Raw genomic sequence first — 26,747 nt, 5'->3', positions numbered from 1 at the left:
GCCACTACATGTAAAATAATTTCAAATGCTAAATAGACTATAACGCAGCCAAGGACACTTAGGGTCTATTCACACATACAGTATTCATAACAGATTTGATGCATAGGATTTCAAGCTGTGCTCAGTTCACATTGAAATATGCAGCAGAAAATCCTTCTCATCAAATCTGCACAGAATACTGTACGTGTGAATAGACCATTAATGTGAAAAAGTTGCCAAACGTTTAAAAAATAATAATAAAATGTGTAGATTATATATAATAACTGTATTTATTATTTTTCTAGCTTTTCACACCATAAGCTTTCTATGAGAAACATTACTACTTAATTATGGGCAAATAAACAGACCAAAACTGGAGTGCAGATGATTCTTATTGTCTCCTAAATAAATAATAAAACTAACACTAAAAGGAACTTGGGGATTTTGGTGTACAATAACCATGGTTATCTTGAGTGCGTTAGCTCGACCCAACAATATGCTGTGTTAGGATATCTCAATGCAGGGATTAAGATCAGTAATCAAGGGTGGACACAAGGGATAGGGAAATCCCTCCACTTTTTCTCTCACACAGTTTGATAAATCTGGGCCATTATGTTCTATTCCACACTACATATAGTTATATTATATATAGTTTTCACTTAGAAGTATAACACACACAGTGTTTGCATTCCTAAGTCATGGTGGGGGGATGGTAACATCCTCAAAGTCTCTGTCCAGGGAAAATGTTCTATTATTGTAACTAATAATTAATTACCCATTTGACTGAACAGAGAGAGACTTCACACATTGGTATTAGAGAGACATCCATTGTATTACCTTCAGAATATAAACATGTAAAAATATCTTTTTCATAGTTATGGTCTGAATACTCCGCCAAGGTGTCTACTTTCATATTTGGGATTTATTGAAAAGAGTCCAGCTTATCTTTATAAAGAGCTCCACGTGTGATTGATGTTTGGCAAGCTGGAATTATCTTAAAAACTTAAATTTTTACTGTCATATATAAAAACTTTTTATATGTTGTACAACTTGGCAAAACAATAGTTTTTTCTAATATACTTCTTTAACCCCTTAAGGGCACAGGGTTTTTCCATTTTTGCATTTTAATTTTTTCATTATCACCTTCTAAAAATCAAAACGCTTTCAATTTTGCACATAAAATTCCATATGATGGCTTATTTTTTGCACCACCAATTCTACTTTGCAGTGACATCGTCATTTTACCAAAAAATCCACAGCGAAACGGAAAAATTAATTGTGCGACAAAATTGAAGAAAAAATTTCATTTTGTAATTTTGTGGGCTTCCGTTTCTACGCAGTGCATTTCTCGGTAAAAATAACACCTTATCTTTATTCTGTAGGTCCATATGGTTAAAATGATACCCTACTTATATAGGTTGGATATATGTCATACTTCGAGAAAAAAATCGTAACTACATTCAGGAAAATGTATACATAAAAAATTCTCATCTTCTAAACCCTATAACTTTTTTTATTTTTCTGCGTACGGGCCGGTATAAGGACTAATTTTTTGTGCCATGTTCTGAAGTTTTTCTCTGTACCATTTTTGTATTATTTTTGTATTGATCAGACATTTTGATTGCTTTTTATTCATTTTTTCATGATATAAAAAGTGACCAAAAATATGCTATTTTGGACTTTGGAAGTTTTTTTGCGCGTACGCCATTGACTGTGCGGTTTAATTAATCATATATTTTTATAGTTCGGACATTTCCGCACGCGGCAATATCACATATGTTTATTTTTATTTACACAGTTTTTATGGGAAAAGGGGGGTGATTCAAACTTTTATTAGGGAAGGGGTTAAATGACCTTTGTTAACTTTTTTTTTCACTTTTTTTTTGCAGTGTTATAGCTCCCATAGGGGGCTATAACACTGCACACACTGATCTCTTACCCTGATCCCTGCAAAGCCATAGCTTTGCATGGATCATCGAGATAGGGGCTCGATTGCTCAAGCCTGTAGCTCAGGCTTAGAGCAATCAAACGCCGATCGGACGCGATGGAGCAAGGTAAGGGGGTCTCCGCTCGCGTCCTGGCTGATCGGGACATCGCGATTTTATCGCGATAGTCCCGATCAGCCTGACTGATCAACGCGTCTGAAGGGTTAATAGCACGTGGCACAACGATCGGTGCCGCAAGCTATTAGCCCAGGGTCCCGGCTATCGTTAGCAGCCAGGACCGACCCGGTGTGACGCGGGGTCACGGTGTGACCCCGTTTTAAACACCGAGACCTGGCAAGTGGCGTTCAGGTACGCCCTTCGTCCTGAAGGAGTTAAAATATCTTCACATTTTATTAAAGAAAACTGTCTTTGAAAATCCCACCACTAGGAGTCCCCATACCTCCTGGGACACTGATGAGTCCCACAGCAGCTTGAGGGTCTACAAAGGTCATGGACACAAGATGGCTGATTGACAATGCTGTAGGAGGAATACAGCTTGCTGCAACACTGCTGTAACACAGAGTTTTATCAAACATGTGCCTCCAGCTGTTGCAAAACTACAACTTCAAGCATGCCTGGACAGTGAAAGGATGTCTGGGCATGCTGAGTGTTGTAGTTTTGCAAAAGCTGTAGGCACACAGGTGAAGGAAACACTGCTGTAAAAAGTTATCCAAAGACTGTAGCTCCAACTACTCCAAAACTAAGTCCCAGTATTACAGGACTGCCTAAGCATGACACACTTGAATGACATAGAAAGATCGAAGTTATACACTCACCAGATTGTCTTTGGTGGTAGAGTACAGGCAATCTCCAATTATCATTGTGTGTGTTTGTGTGTGTATATGTGTGCCTATGTGTGTACAGCATGAAACTAGAAAGTAAAGGGTTACAGAGCAGGGCTGCCATGCTCCCCCAAGAGCAGCAGAGTGAGGGAGGGGGAGGAGTCATCACAGCGCAGGCAAAAGAGGACATGCCCCCTCCCTTTGGGGAGATGGAAAAGACATTGAGCAGCTGAATGCAATCGCTGATCTATCCCTGGATCCTGCTGACTGCTTAGCGTGTGCGGTTTCCACAAGGATAAATCATGTGACCCCAGATGGTCATGTGATCAGGATCAGTTGACCGGGAGCCCAGTGTAATGCCGGTGCACCACTACAAATGATCAACACCATGTTTTGTGTAGTCTCTTTGCAGAGCAGGTGAGCATCCCTCTTCTATTGTATATACAGACACTGTTTATTAAATTGTATTCAGCTGTTATCCATATGTTTATTAACCTCTTAAGAACGCAGGGCGTATCCATACGCCCGTGGGAATTCCAGTCCCCACCGCTAGCCGGTTGGGGACCGGAGCCGGATGCCTGCTGAAATCATTGAGCAGGCATCCCGGCATATCGCCCAGAGGGGGTCATTATGCCCCCCCATGTCGGCGATGGCCGCAGATCGCTGGACAATTCAGTCCAGCGATCTGCGGCGATTCCGGGTCAATCGGGTCTCCAGTGACCCGGTGACCCGGAATTACTGGCTGATCGGGGCCGTCTCTGACGGCCCCGAACAGCCATAGCCTGCAGGGGTGAGGTGGCACTGGTGCCACCTCACGATCACCCTGATTCGTCGGCCGGATTACCGGCCGACCAATCAGGGCGCCTGCTGCGGGTGTCACTCCCGCACCCGCTCCGCCCCTCTTCCGGAGGATGTGAGCGGGTGCGGGAAGACGACCCCGGGTGCTGGGGACCCCGATCCCCGGCATCCATGTTGGGATCGGGGCCCCAGGAGCGACGGCAGCGGCGAGGGACTGTCCTGCGACGGAGCAGCAGCAGGAGGTGAGTGACAACCTCCTGCTGTTGCTTAGCAACAGCTCCCAGCATACAAAAAGGGCATGCTGGGAGCTGTAGTTATGCAACAGCAGGAGGCAGACCACCACAACTCCCAGCATTCCCTTATGGGCATGCTGGGACTTATGGTTTTGCAACAGCTGGAGGCACATTTTTTCTATGGAAAAGTGTACCTTGAGCTGTTGTATAACTACAACTCCCAGCTTGCACAAACAGCTAAAGTGCATGCTGGGAGTTGTAGTGGTGCATCTGCTGGTTGCATAACTACAACTCCCAGCATGCCCATTGGCTGTCGGTGACTGCTGAGAGTTGTAGATTTGCAACAGCTGAAGGCACACTGGTTGTGAAACTCAGTTTTTTTTTTTTACCTAACTCAGTGTTTCACGACCGGTGTGCCTCCAGCTGTTGCAAACTACAACTCCCAGCAGTCACCTTACACCATGCACCGTACATGCTGGGAGTTGTAGTTTTGAAACACTGAGTAAGGTCACAAACTCAGTGATACATAACCAGTGTGCCTACAGCTGTTGCAAAACTAAAACTCTCAGCTTGTACAGTGTGTCAGCGCATGCTGGAGGTTGTAGTTTTGCAACAGCTGGATGTCCCCCCCCCCCCCCCCCCCCCAATGTGAATGTACAGGGTACACTCAAATGGGCGGAGGTTTACAGTAAGTATCGGGCTGCAAGTTTGAGCTGCGGCAAATTTTCTGCAACACCTCAAACTGCCAGCGAGAAACTACTGTGAACCCCCGCCCATCCGACTGTACCCTAAAAACACTACACTACACTACCACAAAAAATAAAATAAAAAGTAAAAAACACTACATATACACTTACCCCTACACAGCCCCCCTCCCCAATAAATGAATGAAAAACGTATGGTACGCCACGGTTTCCAAAACGGAGCCTCCAGCTGTTGCAAAACAACTACTCCCAGTATTGCCAGATAGCCACTGACTGTCCAGGCATGCTGGGAGTTTTACAACAGCTGGAGGCACCCTGCTTGGGAATCACTGGCGTAGAATTCCCCTATGTCCACCCCTATGCAATCCCTAATTTAGGCCTCAAATGCGCATGGCGCTCTCACTTTGGAGCCCTGTCGTATTTCAAGGCAACAGTTTAAGGTCACATATGGGGTATCGCGGTACTCGGGAGAAATTGTGTTACAAATTTTGGGGGGTATTTTCTGCTTTTACCCTTTTTTTAAAATGTTAAATTTTTGGGAAAAGAAGCATTTTAGGTAAAAAATATATATATTTTTTTACATATGCAATAGTCGTGAAACGCCTGTGGGGTATTAAGGTTCACTTAACCCCTCGTTACATTCCCCGAGGGCTCTAGTTTCCAAAATGGTATGACATGTGTTTTTTTTTTGCTGTCCTGGCACCATAGGGGCTTCCTAAATGCGGCATGCCCCCAGAGCAAAATTTGCTTTCAAAAAGCCAAATGTGACTCCTTCTCTTCTGAGACCTGTAGTGCACCAGCAGAGCACTTTTCACCCCCATATGGGGTGTTTTCTGAATCGGGAGAAATTGGGCTTCAAATTTTGGGGGGTATTTTCTGCTTTAACCCTTTGTAAAAATGTAAATTTTTTGGGAAACCAAGCATTTTAGGTAAAATTTTTAATTTTTTTTTACATATGCAAAAGTCGTGAAACACCTCAAGGGACTGGCGCAAGGCGAATGTGGTGCCAATCTTCAAAAAAGGATCTAGGTCTTCCCCAGGAAACTATAGACCGGTAAGTTTAACGTGCATTGTGGGTAAATTGTTTGAAGGACTTAAGGGATTACATACAGGAATACATAGGGGATAATTGTATTATAAGTGATAGCCAGCATGGGTTTACTAAGGATAGAAGTTGTCAAACCAATCTAATTTGCTTTTATGAAGAGGTGAGTAGAAGCCTTGACAGAGGAATGGCTGTGGATATAGTGTTTCTGGATTTTGCTAAAGCATTTGATACTGTCCCTCATAGACGTCTGACAGATAAGTTAAGGTCTTTGGGTTTGGAAATTTTAGTTTGTAACTGGATTGAACACTGGCTCATGGATCATACCCAGAGAGTGGTGGTCAATGATTCGTACTCTGATTGGTCCCCGGTAATTAGTGGTGTACCCCAAGGTTCTGTACTGGGCCCGCTGTTGTTTAATTTATTTATCAATGATATAGAGGATGGTATTAACAGCTCTGTTTCTATCTTTGCAGATGACACCAAGCTTTGTAGCACAGTACAGTCTATAGAGGATGTGCATAAGTTACAAGATGACTTGGATAGACTAAGTAACTGGGCATCCACTTGGCAAATGAGGTTCAATGTGGATAAATGTAAAGTTATGCATCTGGGTACTAATAACCTGCATGCATCGTATGTCTTAGGGGGGATTAAACTGTCAGAATCACTGGTAGAGAAGGATCTGGGTGTACTTGTAGATCACAGACTACAGAATAGCATGCAATGTCAGGCTGCTGCTTCCAAAGCCGGCAGGATATTGTCATGTATCAAAAGAGGCATGGACTCAAGGGACAGGGACATAATACTCCCCCTTTATAAAGCATTGGTACGGCCTCACCTGGAATATGCTGTTCAGTTTTGGGCACCTGTCCATAAAAGGGACACTGCGGAGTTGGAAAGGGTGCAGAGACGCGCGACTAAACTAATATGGGGCATGGATCATCTTAGCTATGAGGAGCGATTAAAGGAGTTACAATTGTTTAGTCTTGAGAAGAGACGTTTAAGGGGGGATATGATAAACCTATATAAGTATATTAATGGCCCATACAAAAAATATGGAGAAAAACTGTTCCAGGTTAAATCCCCCAAAGGACGAGGGGGCACTCCCTCCGTCTGGAGAAGAAAAAGTTTAGTCTCAAGGGGCAACACGCCTTCTTTACCGTGAGGACTGTGAATTTATGGAACGGTCTACCTCAGGAACTGGTCACAGCAGGAACAATTAACAGCTTTAAAACAGTATTAGATACATTCCTGGAACAAAATAACATTAATGCTTATGAAGAAATATAAAATCCCATCCCTTCCCCAATATCGCGCCACACCCCTACCCCTTAATTCCCTGGTTGAACTTGATGGACATATGTCTTTTTTCGATCGTACTAACTATGTAACTATGTAACCTGTGGGGTATTAAGGTTCACTTTACCCCTTGTTATGTTCCCCGAGGGGTCTAGTTTCCAAAATGGTATGCCATGTGGTTTTTTTTTTGCTGTCCTGGCACCATAGGGGCTTCCTAAAGCTGACATGCCCCCCAAAAACGATTTGACGCTCCTTCTCATAGACATATGAGGTATGTGCTTACTCGAGAGAAATTGGGTTTCAAATACAAGTAAAAATTTTCTCCTTTTTACCCCTTGCAAAAATTCAAAAATTGGGTCTACAAGAACATGCGAGTGTAAAAAATGAAGATTGTGAATTTTCTCCTTCACTTTGCTGCTATTCCTGTGAAACCCCTAAAGGGTTAAAACGCTTACTGAATGTCAATTTGAATACTTTGGGGGGTGCAGTTTTTATAATGGGGTAATTTATGGGGTATTTCTAATATGAAGACCCTTCAGATCCACTTCAAACTTGAACTGGTCCCTGAAAAAAGCGAGTTTCAAAATTTTGTGAAAAATTTGAAAAATGCTGCGGAACTTTGAAGCCCTCTGGTGTCTTCCAAAAGTAAAAACTCCTCAATTTTATGATGCAAACATAAAGTAGACATATTGTATATGTGAATAAAAAAAAATTATTTGGAATATCCATTTTCCTTACAAGCAGAGAGCTTCAAAGTAAGAAAAATGCAAAATTTTCAAATTTTTCATCAAATTTGGGGATTTTTCACCAAGAAAGGATGCAAGTTACCACAAAATTTTACCACTATGTTAAAGTAGAATATGTCATGAAAAAACAATCTCGGAATCAGAATGATAACTAAAATCATTCCAGAGTTATTAATGTTTAAAGTGACAGTGGTCAGAATTGCAAAAAATTGCCGAGTCCTTAAGGTGAAAAAGGGCTCAGTCCTTAAGGGGTTAAGCAATGGCTAATGTATGAAGCTAGGAATTCAAGCCTTTTAAATTATATTTTATAACACTGAAGCACCAATGTATTATACTATGATATAGACTATGTATGAGCACAGTATATATACTGTATGCACTATTTCAACTTTATGTACACAAGCAGTATGATAAGAGATGAGCGAACTTTTGAAAAATTTGATTCGGCCGATTCACAGAATTTTCCAACAAATTTCGTTTCGATCCTAATTTATTTGCGGAGAATCTATATTAAAAACAGCAATTTCTGGCCTACAGAGAGCCTCAATAGGGGTATAGAACACTTTTCTGTGTTCTAACATGCATATGGAATGTGCTGGGGTAGTGAAATAATACTGTTATTCAGAATAACATGCAGATTACCGGCATCGCTTTTAGAATCACTGCCGCAAAGTGGCAGAATGGCAGAGCCTGGAGGTGGCATCAGTATGAGGAGACCATATAGTGGCTGAACAACACAGCGTGGAGGTTTTGGCAGCATGAGGAGACCATATAGTGGCTGAATTACACAGCGTGGAGGTGTTTGCAGCATGAGGAGACCATATAGTGGCTGAATGACACAGCGTGGAGGTGTTGACAGCATGAGGAGACAATATAGTGTCTGAATGGCACAGCCTTGAGTTGGCGGCAGATGAGGAGACAATAGGGCCTCACAATCTCTCAGAATAAAAGATGAATTTTGACCCAGCAGCATCACTAAACCATGTAGTTGCTGAATGACACAGACCGGGGCAGTCAGCAGCAGGAGTGCACAAGAGGGTTTCATAACACCTAAGATTGAAAGATCAATGCTGAAATCTCAATTAACCATGTATGTAAGCTAGTACTAACATCCAAAAATGTAAGGCCCTAGCCCAGCAGCATCACTAAGCCAAGTGGTTCCTGAAACACACAGCCTGGAGCAGGCATCAGCTTGAGTTTGCAAGAAGGCTTCACAGCTCCTAACATTATGTTAATGTTGAAATCTGTATAGAAGATGTATGTTAGCTAGTGCTAACATCAAAAAATGTTAGGCTCGAGCCTTGCTAGATAAAATCAGAGAGGTATATAGGATGGAATGTATCTCGACAATACTTGATAATAAGACGCACATCTTCCAAACAACATGGAGGCTTTGGGAAGAATACCATAATTCCCTACATAGATGACATGGCATGACCATGCGATTTACTCTCTTTCTAAATCTTTACTTTTTCCCTCTTCTCCCCCTTCTTCTTTCTTACTTGCCCCTACCCCCATTCTTGTTCCGTTATTTTTTACTCTACACCTATCTATATTTTCCCCTTATTAGAGGTTTTTTCTCAACATATATGCGACTGTTGTTTTCTTTATTGCACAGCGCTTATGTTTCAGTTCATTATGTATGACTATTTTTTTCTTTTCTTTTTTTTGTATTATCCTTTTTCCCTTTAGGTTATAATGAAAAACTCATTAACCCCTTAAGGACATAACGTTTTTCTGTTTTTGCTCTTTCGTTTTTTCTTCCTTACTTTTTAAAAATCATAACCCTTTCAATTTTGCACCCAAAAATCCATATGATGGCTTATTTTTTGTGCCACCAATTCTACTTTGTAATGACATCAGTCATTTTACCCAAAAATCTACGGCGAAACTGAAAAAAAAAATCATTGTGAGACAAAATGGAAGAAAAAACGCCATTTTGTAAAATTTGGGGGCTTCTGTTTCTACGCAGTACATTTTTCATTAAAAATTACACTTTATCTTTATTCTGTAGATCCATACGATTAAAATGATACCCTACTTATATAGGTTTGATTTTTTATTAAACATAACTACATATAGGAAAATGTAATTAAACACAAAAAGAATAGACTGCACCAGGTAGTTATATATTGTACTTTGTTTTTCATGATATGTACTAGGTGCTAGGGGTCTATAAGTGGTAAATCAGTATAGCTCCATAGACTATTTTATGCAAAAAGAGAGAAAAAACTCAAACAAAGAGCAATTGCTACTGATAAATATGCAAAATTTTATTTATATATCCAAAAAGTTAAAAAACGTCACACATTTGTGACTAAATGCAATAAAGATAAAATACCAGATGTGTATGTATAAAGCAATACAAAATGAGATTTCCCTTACGTCCTAACCAGTAGCACAGATGGGGTATTCCACCCCCCGTGAACTGGTAGGACAGATGGAAGTTTTATTGAACCTAATTAAACAATCAGTAAAGACACACCCACAACACCCTGTATAAGTAAGAGGGTCATCCTCTGCTCCATTGTGTTTTTTTCTGTCCTCCCGGACAGTGGGACAGATGGTGACTCCCTTACTCCTGTTATATAATAGGAGGGGGGGGGGGGGTTTCTTACTTGCAAATCTGGGCATAGTTTGCGCCCATCTGCTTCTATCCCTCGGAGCCGCGACTCCAATCGCGGTCCCGGCCGGAAGTGCGTCAGCGGCGTCTGACGTCACTTCCTGTTTTTCTTTTCGCTCCCGGCTCGGTTTTTTCCGCCGTTTTTGCTAATAATGCGGCGAAACCAAGCGAAGAGCCTCTTTCCATAACCCTCTAACTAATAGGGTTCCTTTCTTTTCTGTTTTTTAAGACAGGATTTCTTTTTTTCTGTAACTCCGCCTTGTGGGCGGAGTCTTGTTTTGGCGCCAGCCAGGAGGATATTTAAACTCCCCCTAGGCTGTCATTCAGCCTCCTAGAGCGCAGAACTGTTGGTACTTCCACAGTCCTGTCTTTTTGAGTCTAGTAGTGCATCCTTGCGGATACCACTGTTTCCCTATCTCTATATCTTACCTGGTCTCTTGCTGAGAACTTTGGGTATTTTAAATTATATTTTAGCTAGCCGCAATTTTTTTCTTGCCGCTACATTATCTAATCCGCCAAGCGCAAGCACTTCTCTTGCCATGACTGCAATACTCCCCTTGCGGATAATTATGAATTTTTCAGGTGCCCTCCTTGTAGGGCTAAGTCTCTACCTTCCCACCAGACTGAACCTACAGTCCAAGATATGTATGTGTGGGCCTCCTCTAACATGTCGGCTATGAACAGAGCCTCTATTGAGGAGCTGAAACACGTTGTCCCTCAGAAACGTGCCAGACCTTCTTCACCTCCCAGAATGGAGAGGTCTGTGGACGTGAAGCTGTCAATGGCCATCCTAAGCTGAACGTACCTGCTCTCATCAGATAGGTGGTCCCTGCTGAGGCAGACTGCTGCCCGGCAAGTACCGGCATGGGAGACTGTCTCTCAATCCAAGGTGCCATTGACATTTTAAAACAAAAGAAAAAAAGGATGAGGAGGTCCACTGCATCCTATTTCTTTCCGCTGGAAAGGACCCAGCGTCTTTTGAGATCCATCCGGTCGGGGGACCAGGATGTTGATCCCGGGGAAGCCTCTACCTCCGCCTCTAAGGGACCTGGGGTCTTTAAAGCGGATGATACCCTTCTGTCCGTGCTTAGAACGGAATGGAAAAAACCTCAAAAGGGTCCGGTCTTAACTAAAAGATTTAAGACCATGTTTCCTATACAGGAATCTCAGTTTTCCTCCTGGGGCCCTGTCCCTAAGGTTGACATGGCAGTTGCCAAACTGTCCAAGAGGACAGTGGTCCCTGCTGAGGATGGGTCTTCCTTGCAGGATCCAATGGATCGGAAGGCTGACTGTGCCATGAGGCGCTCCTACTCCACTGCTTCTGCGTCTGCATCAGTGGCGATAGCTTGTTCTGAGGTAGCAAACCTTTGAAGACCCGCCTTTCTAACATCCAGTCGGATTTGGACCAGGGGGTTCCTAGAGATGAAATTCTTTCATCCTTCAAGACGTCCAATCTGGCCGTTGATTTTTTGTGCGATGCTTCCACCCAGCATCTTAAATTGGCCTCCAAGTCTATGGCCCTGGCTTCCGCTGGACGACGTCCTCTGTGGTTAAAACCTTGGCAGGTTGACAACTCTTCCAAGAACACCTTATGTGCTATGCCTTCGAACCCGGCATTCTTTTCGGAGCTGAGCTGGACCGCATTATGGAGGGACTTTCTGACAAGAAAGGCAAGTCCCTTCCTTATTCCTCCTTTCGTGGTCGAGGGCGGTGCTCTGGGGGCGGATCAGCCCCCCAGCCTAAGCCTCAGAGAGAATGGGGTAATCAACGCCGGGGCGGAAAACGCTCCCGTGGCCCCAAAGACAACAGAAAGCTCTGACTGCGGGCTTCTACGAAGCTCTGGGTTCCTTGCCGAGGTGACCTTTCCAGTTTCCCATCCTGCCCCCCAGATTCCAGTTGGTGGTCGTCTTCACCATTTTTTCAAGCGCCTGGTCCCTCCACATTCAGGACCCTTGGGTCCTGAGATTAATCTCGGATGGTTATTCGATAGACCTCGAATCAATTCCTCCATCCAATTATGTGGAGACAAGAGTTCTTTCACCAATCAAACAGGGGGCGCTAGAATCCTACATCCAGAAGAATGCCTTAGAGGAAGTTCCTCTTGCAGAGCGGGGGTCAGGAATTTATTCTCCAGTCTTCCTAGTTCCCAAGGTAACAGGAGACTGGCGGATGATTATAGATCTGAGATATCTCAATCAGTATGTAAAGCACAAACGCTTTCGTATGGAAACTATTCAATCTGTGGTCAACCTCATCTCGCCAGGGGATTACCTGGCTACTCTGGATCTAAAGGATGCTTACCTTCATATTCCTATTCATCCGGTATCCAGAAAGTATCTAAGGATCGCAGTTCAGGTAGGGGGAGTTCTAAAACACCTCCAGTTTGTAGCCCTCCCGTTTGGAATTTCTTCGGCCCCACACACATTTACCAAAGTGGTGGTAGCGGTAGTTGCTGCTCTAAGGCTCCAGGGGCTCAGCATCGTTCCCTACCTAGACGATTGGCTCCTCAGAGCTCCTTCTTCTGCGATCCTGTCCCAACATCTGCAACTAGCAGTATCCTTCCTTCACCAGTTAGGGTGGATAGTCAATTGGGCAAAATCCAATTTCCTCCCAACGACCTCAGTGGGGTTCCTCGGCTTCGTAGTCGACTCAATCTCCATGACACCTTACCTCTCTCCCGAGAGGAAATCTCGGGTTCAGGAATCGGCCCTCTTTCTCTCTGTACCCCGGAGAGTTTCCATTCGCACTCTCATGCGGATGTTGGGACTTACGCCCGCTACCGTGGATGCGGTTCCTTGGGCTCTTTGGCATCTACGCCCTCTTCAATCAGAGGTGCTCGCCACTTGGAATCTCAGGCCCTCGGGCCTAAACAAGTGCCACTCCCTGTCTTATCGAGTTCGGTCCTCTCTCAGATGGTGGTCTCACCTCGAGGACGGCAAGTCAATGATCCAACCCCCTTGGATCATACTTACTACCGACGCGTCCCTTGTAGGTTGGGGAGCGCATCTCTTGGATCTGTTAGTGCGGGGATCTTGGTCTCCACAGGAGAGAGGGTTAACCTCCAATCTCCTCGAGATTTGAGCCATCAGATTAGCACTCCTCCACTTTGCTTCTCTTCTTCAAGGGAAAGCAGTAAAGATCCAATCCGACAGCATGACGGCTGTATTGTACATCAACAAGCAGGGAGGCACTCGATCACAAAGCCTCCTCAGAGAGGTGGGTCTGATCTTGGATTGGGCAGAGAGGAACCTAACCCACCTGTCGGCAGCTTCACATTTGGGGATCTCTCAATGTGATCGCCGACCGCCTGAGCAGAGGACTTTCAACTGGAGAATGGTCTCTCCATCCAGAGATGTTCAAACAAATAACTCTCAGGTGGGGTATGCCAGAAATAGATCTTATGGCAACAAGGTTCAACACCAAAGTGGTGAGATTTTGTTCCCTGTACAGGGAAGACAACCCAGTAGCAATCGATGCTCTCTCAATCCCATGGAGGTTCAGGCTGGCCTACATCTTCCCTCCAATTTCCTTGATCCCAAGGGTATTGATGAAAATCAGGCAGGACCAAGCCTCTGTTATAGCCATAATTCCATTTTGGCCCAAGAGAGCTTGGTTTACCCAACTCTTGCAAATGAGTCGGGGACAATTCTGGAGGCTTCCCCCAGAGCAAGCACTAGTGTCGGGGGACACTCACAGCTGCTCAAATCTTCAAATGTTCAACCTGACAGCCTGGAGGTTGACCAGTCCCTTCCACATCTAGAAGGGCTTTCTAGTGCGGTCTTGAATACCCTCTCGCATTCCAGAGCGGAGTCCACTAACAGAGCCTATAAAAGAATTTGGACAACTTTTCAGTCTTGGTGCTCCAAGAAACAACTACCTGGACAGAATCCAGCTGTTGCCACAATCCGCAACTTTCTCCAGGAGGGATTAGACAAGAATCTCTCTCCTTCCACACTCAGAGTTCAGGTATCAGCCATCTCTGCCTTTCTCAATAAACCATTTCTCAAGACCCACTAGTCAAAATATTCTTGAGGGGATCCTCAAAGTTAAAACCTACAATTATACAACCTGTCCCAGCATGGGACTTATCGATGGTGCTCAAGGGGTTAGCATCTCCCCCCTTTGAGCCCTTGGAGGAGGTGGACATGAAGTTCGTTACCATTAAAATAACCTTTTTACTGGCAATCACTTCAGCCAAAAGGATTGGGGAACTTCAAGCGCTCTCGGCACTTGAACCATATACTAAGTTTTTGCCAGATCGAGTGTTACTCAGATTCATGCCATCCTTTATACCTAAAGTTCCATCATTCCAAAATATTAATCAGGTTATATCCCTGCCAGTATTTTCTCCTCCTCCATCCTCCAATGAAGATAGTGCTCTTCATTGCCTAGATATCCAGATCTATATAAGAAGATCTTTGGATTTTCGGAAGGATGAAAATCTGCTAATTCTCTTTTCAGGACCCAAGAGAGGTCTTAAAGCTTCAAAGCCCTCCATCAGTAGATGGGTAAAGATGCCATTCGTATTTCCATGGTATCCCAAGGTAAGGAGCCTCCTGAGTTTGTAAAAGCTCATTCCACCAGGTCTGTATCTACCTCCTTTGCGGAAAGGAGTCTTGTTCCCTTGGAACATATATGCAAAGCTGCTTCCTGGAGTTCACTCTCCACATTTATCACCCACTACAGACTTGACAGTAGATTGGCCGATTTCTCCTCATTTGGACGGACAGTATTATCTGCCGTCAGGCATGAGAGCCCTCCCTCATAGGGTTTCTGCTTGCCATTTCCCCATCTGTGCTACTGGTTAGGACGTAAGGGAATCGTTAATTTCTAACGATAATTTGTTTTCCCTTAGTCCTAACAGTAGCACAACTTTCCCTCCCTAGTTAAGTTATTTTCTTCTATTATTTGCCTTTAGTTCTTCTTGTTACTACACAATGGAGCAGAGGATGACCCTCTTACTTATACAGGGTGTTGTGGGTGTGTCTTTACTGATTGTTTAATTAGGTTCAATAAAACTTCCATCTGTCCTACCAGTTCGCGGGGGGTGGAATACCCCATCTGTGCTACTGTTAGGACTAAGGGAAAACAAATTATCGTTAGAAATTAACGAGTATCAGATACAGCCAAAAAACACATAGGTGGATCAGGTACAGCAATGGTAATGATCACAATGGATATATATATAGTGAGGTCAGGGAATGATGTAATACGGCTCTTATTCAACAAGAAGTAACCAGGGGTCCAAAAAGGGCCCCAGTATAATGAATGTGAGGGCTAACTGCTCTATCACATGACTAGTAGTATGAATAAGCCCAAAGTAAATCAGTAATCAATAGTTCAGTGATCCTCACTTACCCATAATGGATACCTGTAGCCACCGTCCCAACGTACGTTTCGTCACCCGACTTTCTCAAGGCTCAGGCCCAGCAGCATCACTAAACCATATAGTTGCTGAAACACACAGCCTGGATCAGGCAGCAGCAGAAGTACACAAGTGGGCTTAATAACCCCTAACATGAAAAGGTGAATATTGAAATCTGTACAGAACATGTATGTTAGCTAGTGCTAAAATCCAAAAAAATTTAGGCACAGGCCCACCAGCATCAGTAAGCCAAGTAGTTCCTGAAACACACAGCCTGGATCAGGCAGCAGGATGTGTACATAAGAGGGCTTCACAACCCCTAACATTAAAAGATCAATGTTGAAATCTTTATTGAGCATGTATGCTTGCTAGTGCTACCATAAAAATTTGTAGGTAATATCCAAGACAGTCTCAGCAGCATCAGAAAACAATATATTGGCTGAATGACACAGCCTGGAGGTGGGGAAAGCATAATGAGCTCATATAGTGTCTGAATGGCACAGCCTGGAGGTGGCTGAAGCATGAGGATACCATATAGTGGTTGCATGGCACAGCCTGGAGGTGGCAGCGGGAGTCCTGAAAGTGACCTTAATGCAGGGAATTTCTGAAACTGGGGACCAGCGCCTTAATTATGTTTTGCAGTATCCATGGCAGCACAATGAGAGAGCCTGGAGGTGGTAGCATCAGCATGAGAAAACCATAGAGCAGCACAATTATAGAGCCTGGAGGTGGCAGCATCAGCATGAGGAGACCATAGAGCTGCACAATTAGAGAGCCTGGAGGTGGTAGCATCAGCATGAGGAGACCATATGGCGGCACATTGACAGTGCCTGGAGGTGGTAGCATCAGCATGAGGAGACCATATGGCGGCCCATTGACAGAGCCTGGAGGTGGTAGCATCAGCATGAGGAGACCATATATTGCGGCACAATGACAGTGCCTGTAGGTGGTAGCATCAGCATGAGGAGATCAAATGGCAGCACATTGACAGAGCCTGGAGGTGGTAGCATGAGCATGAGGAGACCATATGGTGGCACAATGAGAGAGCCTGGAGGTAGTAGCAATAGCATGAGGAGACCATAGAGGAGCAAAAGGAGAGAGCCTGGAGGTGGCAGCATCAACATGAGGAGACCATATTGCAGCACAATGAAAGAGCCTGGAGGTGGTAGCAATAGCATGAGGAGACCATAGAACAGCACAATGACAGAGCCTGGAGGTGGCAGCAGCAGCATGAGGGCCACTGAGGGTTGAGTGTGAGGAACCCACCGACTGTTGAGTGGGGATGTCGGATGTCACTTGAGATGAAGTGGATGACCGAGTGAACCGATCAATCACGGCTTCTGGGTTGCTGGGTAGCTAGTCGCGACACGACTGCTAGCTGACACCGGGAGCTGTGACTCCGGCTGCCACACACCCCTACTCTGCTGCGACCTCTGCCTGCACCTGATGAATTTAGGCCTCTGTGCATGTCCTGGCAATACTCTTCCTGACATACTTATTGCATATATGAGGGAAGTACAATACACTTCACTACACTGAAAACAGTATTTGTCTAGAACAGCAGCAGGTGTGTACTGTAAAAAAAAAAAAAAATGTGTATTAAACCCAAAATTGCACTCTGTCATAGAGTATTAAGAATGGTGTGAACTGCTGGTTATTATACCATCTACAGACTAGTATAAGCAGCAGATGATTTCTTGTGGAAAAAATATACAGAATTGCGCTGAAAAATCATTCCTGCCTCCTGTGATAAGGTTTTAGTTGAGGCAGCTTGTTGATATTTATGAGGCAAAGAAGAGCTATCTGCCCCTCTCTGATAAAATGATAAATAAAGTGACTGGGAGGTTAATGGCTGGGTAAAAATTCTTCTCAGTGAGAACAAGCGCTGCTCCCTGTCCACAACGCTGATGTGACTAGCAGTCGGAAGGTGAACGCTGCGCTATGATCAATTCTGTGTAACACATAGAGACACGCAGTCCGTCTTATCCCTCTGCAGTGTATGGCATGAAATGAGCAGCAGCAAAATGGCTGCCGATTATATAGGGCTGTGACATCACAAAGGTGAATGAATGCTGATAGGCTGCATCCCGCATGTGATTCAGGATCACCCCGTCTACCTCCTTTCCCGCCTTGCCGTCCCGCCTTCCCAGCATCCCCTGCCCCATGTACTGACATGTGGATCCGCCATTTTAGGTGTCCTGGAGCCTAGAACGCTGTTAAATGGAGTTTAATTAAGCGATTCGCATGATAGAATTGCGACGATATTCGCATTTGTTGCAAATCAAATAAATCCTGCAATTTGTAACGGATTCGGGTTCGTCTGCTTCGATTCGCTCATCTATAATTATGATTATTTGATGTGTGTTTTGATGTAATTTTTGGATTGATTGAATAATCACATGACTAAATAATCAAATTCCTGACTTTGTGTGTATCACTATGCTTGGTAAAGGCTCCATGGAGAAGCTGAAACATTGCTGCCTTGAGACATGACACAATAAATTTTGCACACTTGTTCTGGAATTTGGAGTGCTGCATCATTGATTTTGATAGATAGATAAGGAAGCCTGAACTAGTTATATAGGTAGGAATGCCACCTGTAGTTAGATAGGTGGGGAAACTTAGTAGGGAAGCCCCAGTGATTAGATGGGTAGGGAAGTCACCAATACTTATGTAGGGAAGCCCCCAGTAGTTAAGCAAGCCCCAAAACTTAGGTAGGGAAGCCTTCACTACTTAGGGAAGCCCCCTGTAATTAGGTAGGTAGGGAAAGGGAAGCACACAGTAGTTAGACAGATATGCAAGTCCTTAAGTAGCCTCCTGCAATACGGTAGGAAGAGAAGCCCCCTGTAATTAGGTAGGTAGGAAAGCCCCCTGTAATTAATTTGGTAGGTAGTAAAGTCCCCTGTAATTAGGAAGGAAGAGAAGCTCCCTGTAATTAGGTAGGGAAGTCCTCTATAATTAATAACATAGGTAGGGAAGTCCTCTGTAATTCATAACATAGGTAGGGAAGCCCCCTGTTACTAATTAGGTGGTAAGGAAGCTCCATGTAATTAGGTAGGTAGGTAGGGAAGCCCACTGTAATAAATTAGGAAGGTAAGCCCCCTGTAATATATAGGTAGGGAAGCCCACAGTAGTTATACAGGTCCCCGTTAAAGGGGAACACTGGTGGAAATTTTTTTTTTTAAATCAACTGGTACAAGAAAGTTAAACAGATTTTTACACAGGGGGCTATACTGGAGTGACCTCAAGCTTCTGGTCTGAAAGCAATTCAGCGCTTCCTTGGCTTTGCCATTTATTATCGGCAGTTTATTCCTCACTATTCCACCTTGGTTGCCCCCATCATATCTTTTACCAAAAAAAACAGCCAATCCGAAAGTCTGGACTCCAGAGGCCAAATAAGTGTTCAAACACTTAAAGTCTGCCTTCATTTCTGCTCTGGTGTTGTCAAGACCTGATCCGGACAAGCCATTTACTTTAGAGGTTGATGCATCTTCAGTTGGTGCAGGAGCAGTCTTGACACATAGATTTTCTAAAGGAAGGACTGTAACTTGCAGATTTTTCTCTAAGATCTTCTCTCCAGCGCAGAGAAATTATACTATAGGAGATTGTGACGTGAGCTCCTGGCTATTAAGTTGGCCTTGGAAGAGTGGCGAGGGCTCAGTGCATCCAATAACCATCTATACGGATCACGAGAACTTGCTCTATCTTCAGTCTGTCCATCGTCTCAACCCACGACAGGCCCGCTGGTCCCTGTTCTTCTCCAGGTTTAACTTTTTTATTCATTTTCGTCCAGCAGAGAAGAATTTTTGGGCTGACGCTCTATCTAGATCTTCTGAGGTACAAGACCTGGAATCACATCTTCAACCTATTGTTCCTCCTGATTGTCTTATTTCCGCAGCACCAGCAAGTCTTCAGCTTCTGCTCCCTGGGAAGACTTATGTATCTCCTCATCTGAGACTCCGAATCCTGAAAGGGTCATTCCTCTCTGTTGGCTGGTCATGCCGGTATCCGTAAATCCTTGCAACTAATTTCCCAACAGTATTGGTGGCGCACCCTGAAACAGGATGTCATTGACTTTGTTCGTTCTTACTCTGTGCCCCGGACAAAATACTATGTGCCAAGCCTGCCGGTCTTCTACATCCTTTACCTGTTCCTGACCTGCCCTGGACTAACATTGCAATGGACTTCATTACTGACCTTCCTTTTTCTTGTGGCAATATGGTCATCTGGGTTGTTGTGGATCGATTTTCTAAAATGGCTCCTTTTGTGCCCTTGCCTGGCTCACCATCTGCACCTCAACTAGCTAAACTGTTCCTTTCCCACATCTTCTGTCTCCATGGTTTACCGACACATATTGTCTCCGACCGGGGAGTCCAGTTTGTCTACAAATTCTGGAGTGCACTCTGCTCACATCTTCAAGTTAAGTTGGATTTCTCCTCTGCCTATCATCCCCAATCTAATGGTCAAGTTGAGAGAGTCCAAACGCAATGGTGTCCGCTCACCTCCGGAGGCAGATCCCCAACACACCTGTGCTTCCACGGACCCACCGGTCCCTCCCCGGCTTCAACAGCGTATGAGAAGGAAGGATTGTCCGGCACCAGGTATGCTCTAAAAGATCACTTTTATTCATGCCATAGCAAGGAAACAGACATCACAGGACTGTAGTAATGTGACACGTTTCGCTCTCTCTTGAGCTTAAACGTAGACTAAATTCAACAGTTAAACATGCAATTAAAATAGAGACTCAATGGTCACATGATAAAATACCTGACATACGTAACAATTGTAAAAACCGGCATAGATATCATCTGTTAGTATTGCAAAATGGACTGGATCCCTCTACTATTGTGTTTTTTACTCCCTTTATGTGTGATTACCCTATGAGTGTGAATGGACTCCAAACATTGTGTGCAAAGACAGGCAGGTATACACATACACCTATATGTGCATGCATGTAAATGCATACACATAATAAATTACGATGTGCTGGTATAGTACATGCACAGGTCAATAATAGAATAGAATAATCAACCTCATTATCTATATTAATACTTGTAACTTGGAGACTTGCGTGCATGTGTCTACTAAAAGATGATATACATGCTATAAATTAATAGGTAAACATGACTTGAAAATAATTCAGTGCACAATTTACTCAGTCTTATCTTACATTTTTTATCCATTACATATTAGTACCGTGACTATCAGTATCTGCACTCTAATAGGTTGAGAGAGTGAACCAGATCTTGGGAGATTACCTTAGCCACTTTGTTTCTGTCCGCCAAGATGACTGGGCCGATTTACTACCCTGGTCTGAGTTTTCTTACAACCATAGGGATTCTGAGTCCACAGGAACTTTACCCTTCTTTGTGGTCTATGGACTTCTTAATCATCCACCTTTACCCTTGTATTCTCCCTCCGGTGTCCCTATGGCAGATGAACTTGTATGGAACTTCACCTCTATCTGGAAGAAGACTCCGCCTCAAAGTATCCTTTTACAAACTGGGTCCACCCTATTTGGGTCCCTACAAGGTCAAGAAACGCCTAAATCCAGTGGCTTATTCTCTTCATCTGCCTTCCTCCTTTCGGATCCCAAATTATTTTCACGTCTCCCTATTAAAACCCGCCATCCATAACCGCTTCTCTAAAAAGGACATTCTTCCTACTCCCATCTCGGGTATCTCTGATGTATATTCTGTCAAGGAAAATTCTGGACTCCAAACTCATCAGAGGAAAGTGTTTCTTTCTTGTAGATTGGGAGGGATTCGGACCAGAGGAGAGGTCTTGGGAACCACAGGATAACATCCTAGATCAGGATCTTCTTAAAAGATTCTTGAGCCATAAAAGAGAGGGAGACCAACTGCGCTCCGGCCGCAAGCATCGGCCGTAAGCGCAGTGTCCCTGTGTCCCCGACCACCGGCGGGGCTGGGATTCACATCGCGGGATGCACCTGCATGCAAATCTCGGCCCGTCTCTCACCATGCTTCGCTCCTGCAGCTCCTTCTGTCTCTCAGCTGGAGCTCTGAAATTTAAAGGTCCAGTATGTCCATAATTAGTGAATACACATGAAACCACATTATAAGTTGTTTGCACCTCCCACACTTCCCTGCCAGATCTTCAGTGCCTATTGTCTGAGAGAAAGCGTTCCTATTGCCTGTTTGCCATACCTGTTTATCCAGAGCTTCCTGCTACGTTTTTGACTACGAACTTTTGCCGCCTGTCTTGATCTTCTGCTACGTTGGCTATGCTACTGCTTCTTCTTTCGGTACCTCGCCTTACCCAGTTACCTGTGTGGTCGAGCCGTGTCAGGGGTAGCGACCTGGGTGTTGCCTGCCACAGCAAGCCCATCCTGTCTTGCGGCGGGCTCTGCTGAAGATCAGCGGCACCTTAGACTCCCCGATACGGTCCGAGTCATCAGCCACACAGGTAGAGGATCCACATCCAGCTCCATTACAATGAGGAGGTTGAGAAAAGTGGAGTGCTTGCCTGTCCCTTGCTGGGGTAGATAAAGTGGACACACATGACACTGTGGTTGGTGCAGTAAAGATAGGATCCTAGTCCTGGACAATTGTAGGCTGAGCCTCTCTGGGATAAACCGCGGCACTTGCCGCAGGGGCAGTTGGCGAGAACACTTCGTAAAAAGCCACAGGTTCTGACATAGGTTTAGCACAAGGGGAAAAAGTAGTAGTGGGGACTGATGGCTTTGTGGGTTCTCCTTTCACACCCCTTGGGTTTTGCAAATCCCACCAATCATCTTTCCAGTCCTCTGATTTGCAGGTACAAAATGGTCATTGTTTAGGGTTAGCGAGCCTAGTTACTGCTGTTACCCATTTCCTATGCTCATTTCTCACCTTTTTATTACACCCAGATGTGTCTTCAGGAGCTGTACACTACGATATGATGACTGGCTGACTCACACGAGCTGAACGAGGCGGAGCCTGTCCATTTTCTTTATAGCGTACTCTAACAAAATGTCCACTTACAGAAAGTCCTTAGGAAGCGCAGCCTATGCAACCTTCCCCTGTGCAACAAGAGGATGGTCCGTAGTAGAAATCACTTTTGAAGAAACAGTCCATGATCGCCAAATGAATAAAAGGCTTCCCCTCATTTCTTGAGAGCAGTTAGGAAGTAAACTTGCATAAACACAGTCCCGTATATTTGGTAATTGGTGCTCACAAATGTTGCACGGCGCATGTGTTGCACATTGTAAACAGACAGCAACAATATCATAGTCAATACTTGCAGTTTTCATGCAATAACAAAATATTTGTTCACACTGGGGGGTCTTTTGTAGAAAAAGGCTTCATAGGACGTAAGTTCTAGCAACCACAGCAGTTGTGGTACTGCTCCACCTGTGATGCATCACTTGTAACTGTAACAATGAGGGTAACTAAGTGTTGGGTGGTGGATACTTGGCTGGCTGTCAGAAGGTTTGTGATGCAAGGAGTGTTGTATGTGTAAAGATGTTGGTGGTGATAATCCTGCATGTTAATTTCACTTACCACAGCGCCAAAGGAAATAGTCATCGGTTTCCAAGTGCCGGGAAATAACTCCTCAAATGCAGAGATGTTAGATAACCAGTTGTTAAGTTTACTGAGGAAAGTTGCAGGATTACAATACAAATATACAGTTCAAGTTCTGAAGACAGGGTTACACTTGTGCACTGAACGTATTGAGAAGCCACAGTCGCAGTTTATTGGGAATGCTGGGAGTTGCAGTACTTATGGAGACACTCTGTACTGACTTGACTCATTACTTTACTCTGGTTGGATGCACTGGATAGAAGATGGCAAACACTGGATGGATTCTTCACAGACAGGACTCCGTGTAGGGCTTACCAACAGGGTGGACACAAGGGATAGATGTGGCCTGGAGGATACCTTCATCCAATTTTTGCTATGGGCCTTTTAGAGAATTCTATTGTCCCCAAAGCTTTGACTGAGATGACTTGACTTTACCCTAGGCGTTTACTGGGGGCTGCCATTACCAAGAGCATCTGTGATGAGGTCACTTAACGACACCTTTACAGATGCTCTACGGCACTCACTGGCCATAGACCCCTTAAGACGAAGCCCGTCTCATAGGGGAACATTATCAGTGAAAATGCTGTGTTCTGCGCATGTCTGTCATGCGCAGAACACAGCCTATGTCCGACACAAGAGGGTGCTGGCGCCATGTTATAGAAGTCAAGAAGCAGCCGCTGTGTTGTCGGCTGCTTCAGGACCTATGTCACCCTCCCCAGCTGGCTCCTGTGGTTACCGGGCTGTTGCCAGCGAACAGCTGAGAGCTGCTCGAAGCAGACAGCTTGGTGACCACCCTAGGCCCCTGTTCTCCTCTCGCCCACCCTTGCTCCCCGTGCTCCTATTGCCCACCCTAAGCCCCTGTTCCTCCTGATGCCCATCGGTACCTGTCACTATGTGGCCTGCTGTGTAATAGGAGCGACGCCTGCTGATGACGTCACACTGTGCATCGCGACCGGCCGGCTAGACAGTGACAGCTGAGCAGCAGGAGATTGTATGGACTTGAGGGGAAAGGTGAGGAGGGGGGGGGGGGGAACTCTGAGAGAGCAGCCTTTCCTGAACAGGGTCCCTCCAAAACTACAATCCCCAGCATGCCTTTTGTTGCCCAGGCATGCTGGGAGTTATAGTTTTGCAAACGCTGGAGGCACTTTGGTTGGGGAACATTGGTGTGGAGGGGGGATACTATCTGGAAAAGTATTTCCCAACCAGGGTGCCTCTAGATGTTGCAAAACTACAACTCCCAGCATGCCTAGACAGCCTTTAGCTGCCCGGGCATGCTGGGAGTTGTAGTTTTACAATATCTTGGTTAGGAAATGCTGATTTACGCAGTGTAGCCTCTCCACATCAATGTTTCCCAACCAGGATGTTCCAAAACTACAACCCCCAGCATGCTTTTTGCTGCCTGGGCATGCTGTGAGTTATAGTTTTGCAACAGCTGGAGGCACTATGGTTGGGAAACATTGGTGTGAGGGGGGGGGGGGGGGGATACTGTCTGTAGAAGTATTTCCCAACCAGGGTGCCTCTAGATGTTGCAAAACTACAAATCCCAGCATGCCCGGACAGCATTTAGCTGTCTCGGCATGCTGGGAGTTGTAGTTTTGCAACATCCTGGTTGGAAAACACTGCTTTACAGTGTTGCCCCTCCATACCAGTGTTTCTCAAATAGGATGTTGCAAAACTACAACTCCCAGCATGCCCAGACAGCTTTTAGATATCTGGGAGTTGTAGTTTAGAAACAGGGTGCCTCCAGCTGTTGCTAAATTGCAATTCCCATTATTCCCAGACAGCCAAAGGCTATCTGGAAAAGATGGGGGTGTAGTTTAGTAACAGCTGGAGGCTCCCTGTTTGGAAACCCTGCTTTGTGGGTGTTCTCTCAATGGGAGAGCACCATAAATGTACTAACCAATTTTTAGTTTTTTTGTTTTTCTTCTCATTTCAGATCCAGGTATGCAGAGGACTATTTCGGATTTGGTGGACTACGACGATGACCAGGGTTTTTTTTTTGTTTACTAATAATGAAATGGTCAACGAGGGTTTGTGGGGGAATGTTTTTTGGAATAAAACTTTTTAAAACGTGTTGTGTTTTTTTTTTCATTTATTTATTTTACTTTACTAGGCTTAGTAGTGGAAGATGTCTTATAGACGGAATCCATTACTAAACCGGGGCTTAGCATTAGCCCCAAAAACAGCTAGCGTTAACCACCAATTATTACCCAGGTAGCCACCGCCACATGCTTGAGAAAGGCAGTGAGATACTGCTGAAATGTTGTATCTGGACATGGGACATTAAAACCACCTTGTTTGCAACTTTTTTGGTGTGCTCCTGAACCTTTTTGCTGGATGTTATTTGCTAACATCAGCTTGCACCCACCTACTATACTTCATTCTGGCTGTGCTGCCTCAACACTTCTTTGCTGCACATATATATATATATATATATATATATATATATATATATAATACAATACAGAAATTTAGGTGCACTACTGTGGTAGATGTATACAGTGACATTGGCTAATCCCTCAACACTGATGTTAAAATTGAGACATTCGCCAGTGTATCCTTATATAAAGGACACACCAGAGCCCGCACACCAACGCCAAGGTTTCTCAGATGGCACGGGACCTAACGCTAACCTACCTGTGCGTAACAAGCAAAAACCAGGGGTCAGTGGGCAATTACAGCAGCACTAGGTCGACATGCAGCCTGCTCCCAGTTCCCTCCAGCGTGACTGAGCACACATACAATGGAAGGGGGGAGAGAGGCTACAAGCCCCACCCAAGTTGGCTGATATATATATATATATATATATATATATATATAATACAAAAAGAGAAGATTGCAGCAGCACACTTGGTCAAAAAATGGAGGCTCTTAACGCACTTTTTGATAAAAATGTGTCCCCCCATCCACCACGCGGAGGTGGCCTCATTTAGGATGGGACCCTAACACAAATTCTGAGTTATGACTGTTAGGGTATGTTCACACTGAGGAATTGGAGAGGAATTTCCACAAGTAATTCTGCTCGCTTTTTCCTCTCCAAATCATTCAGCAGTGAAAACCACATAGAGTTGTACAGAATTTTTGCCCCTGAGTTCACACTGAGGAATTTCCTCAAGCAGAATTCTGACGAGGAAGTATGTTCCGCTTGAAGAAAGAACATGTTCTTTCTTTCAGGCGGAATCAGCGTCGTTCTCCCATAGAGATCAATGTTATTTTTTTTTTCAGTCAGAAGCATTTCCACGCGGAATCTGTGCAGAATTCGGGCGGAATTCGTACTGAATTTCCACACTCTTGATACTCCTCCTCTCCTCCTACTCCTCTTCTTCTTCTCCTCTTCTCCTCCTCCGCATGAAACCTGCATTTCCGCACGGAACTCCGCGCGAATTCCGCGCAAAATCGCTGCTAATTCTGAGCAAAAAAAAAAAAGTATTTTGGGGTTGAAATCTTCAGCATGATTTCCGCCCCAATTCCTCAGTGTGAACATACCCTTAGGCTCAGAATTTGTGTTAGGGTCCCATCCTAAATGAGGCCACCTCCGCGTGGTGTATGGGGGGACATGTTTTGATCAAAAAGTGCGCTAAGAGCCTCCATTTTTTGACCAAGTGTGCTGCTGCAATCTTTTTTTTGTATACTCTGTATTTGCCACAGCGTGCGCCTGTGTA

General features: G+C 44.5%; 1 protein-coding gene across 1 annotated transcript in view; it reads right to left on the bottom strand.

Annotated features, from left to right (window-relative positions):
* The window catches only part of LOC130360771 (protein unc-93 homolog A-like), a 193,126-nt gene that overhangs the window by 36,931 nt on the left and 129,448 nt on the right, over positions 1–26,747 (bottom strand). The gene's annotated exons all lie outside the window — the stretch shown is intronic.

Source organism: Hyla sarda, chromosome 3 (genome assembly GCF_029499605.1).
Source record: "Hyla sarda isolate aHylSar1 chromosome 3, aHylSar1.hap1, whole genome shotgun sequence".
NCBI lineage: Eukaryota > Metazoa > Chordata > Amphibia > Anura > Hylidae > Hyla > Hyla sarda.
This window is presented reverse-complemented; position numbering and strand designations above follow the sequence as displayed.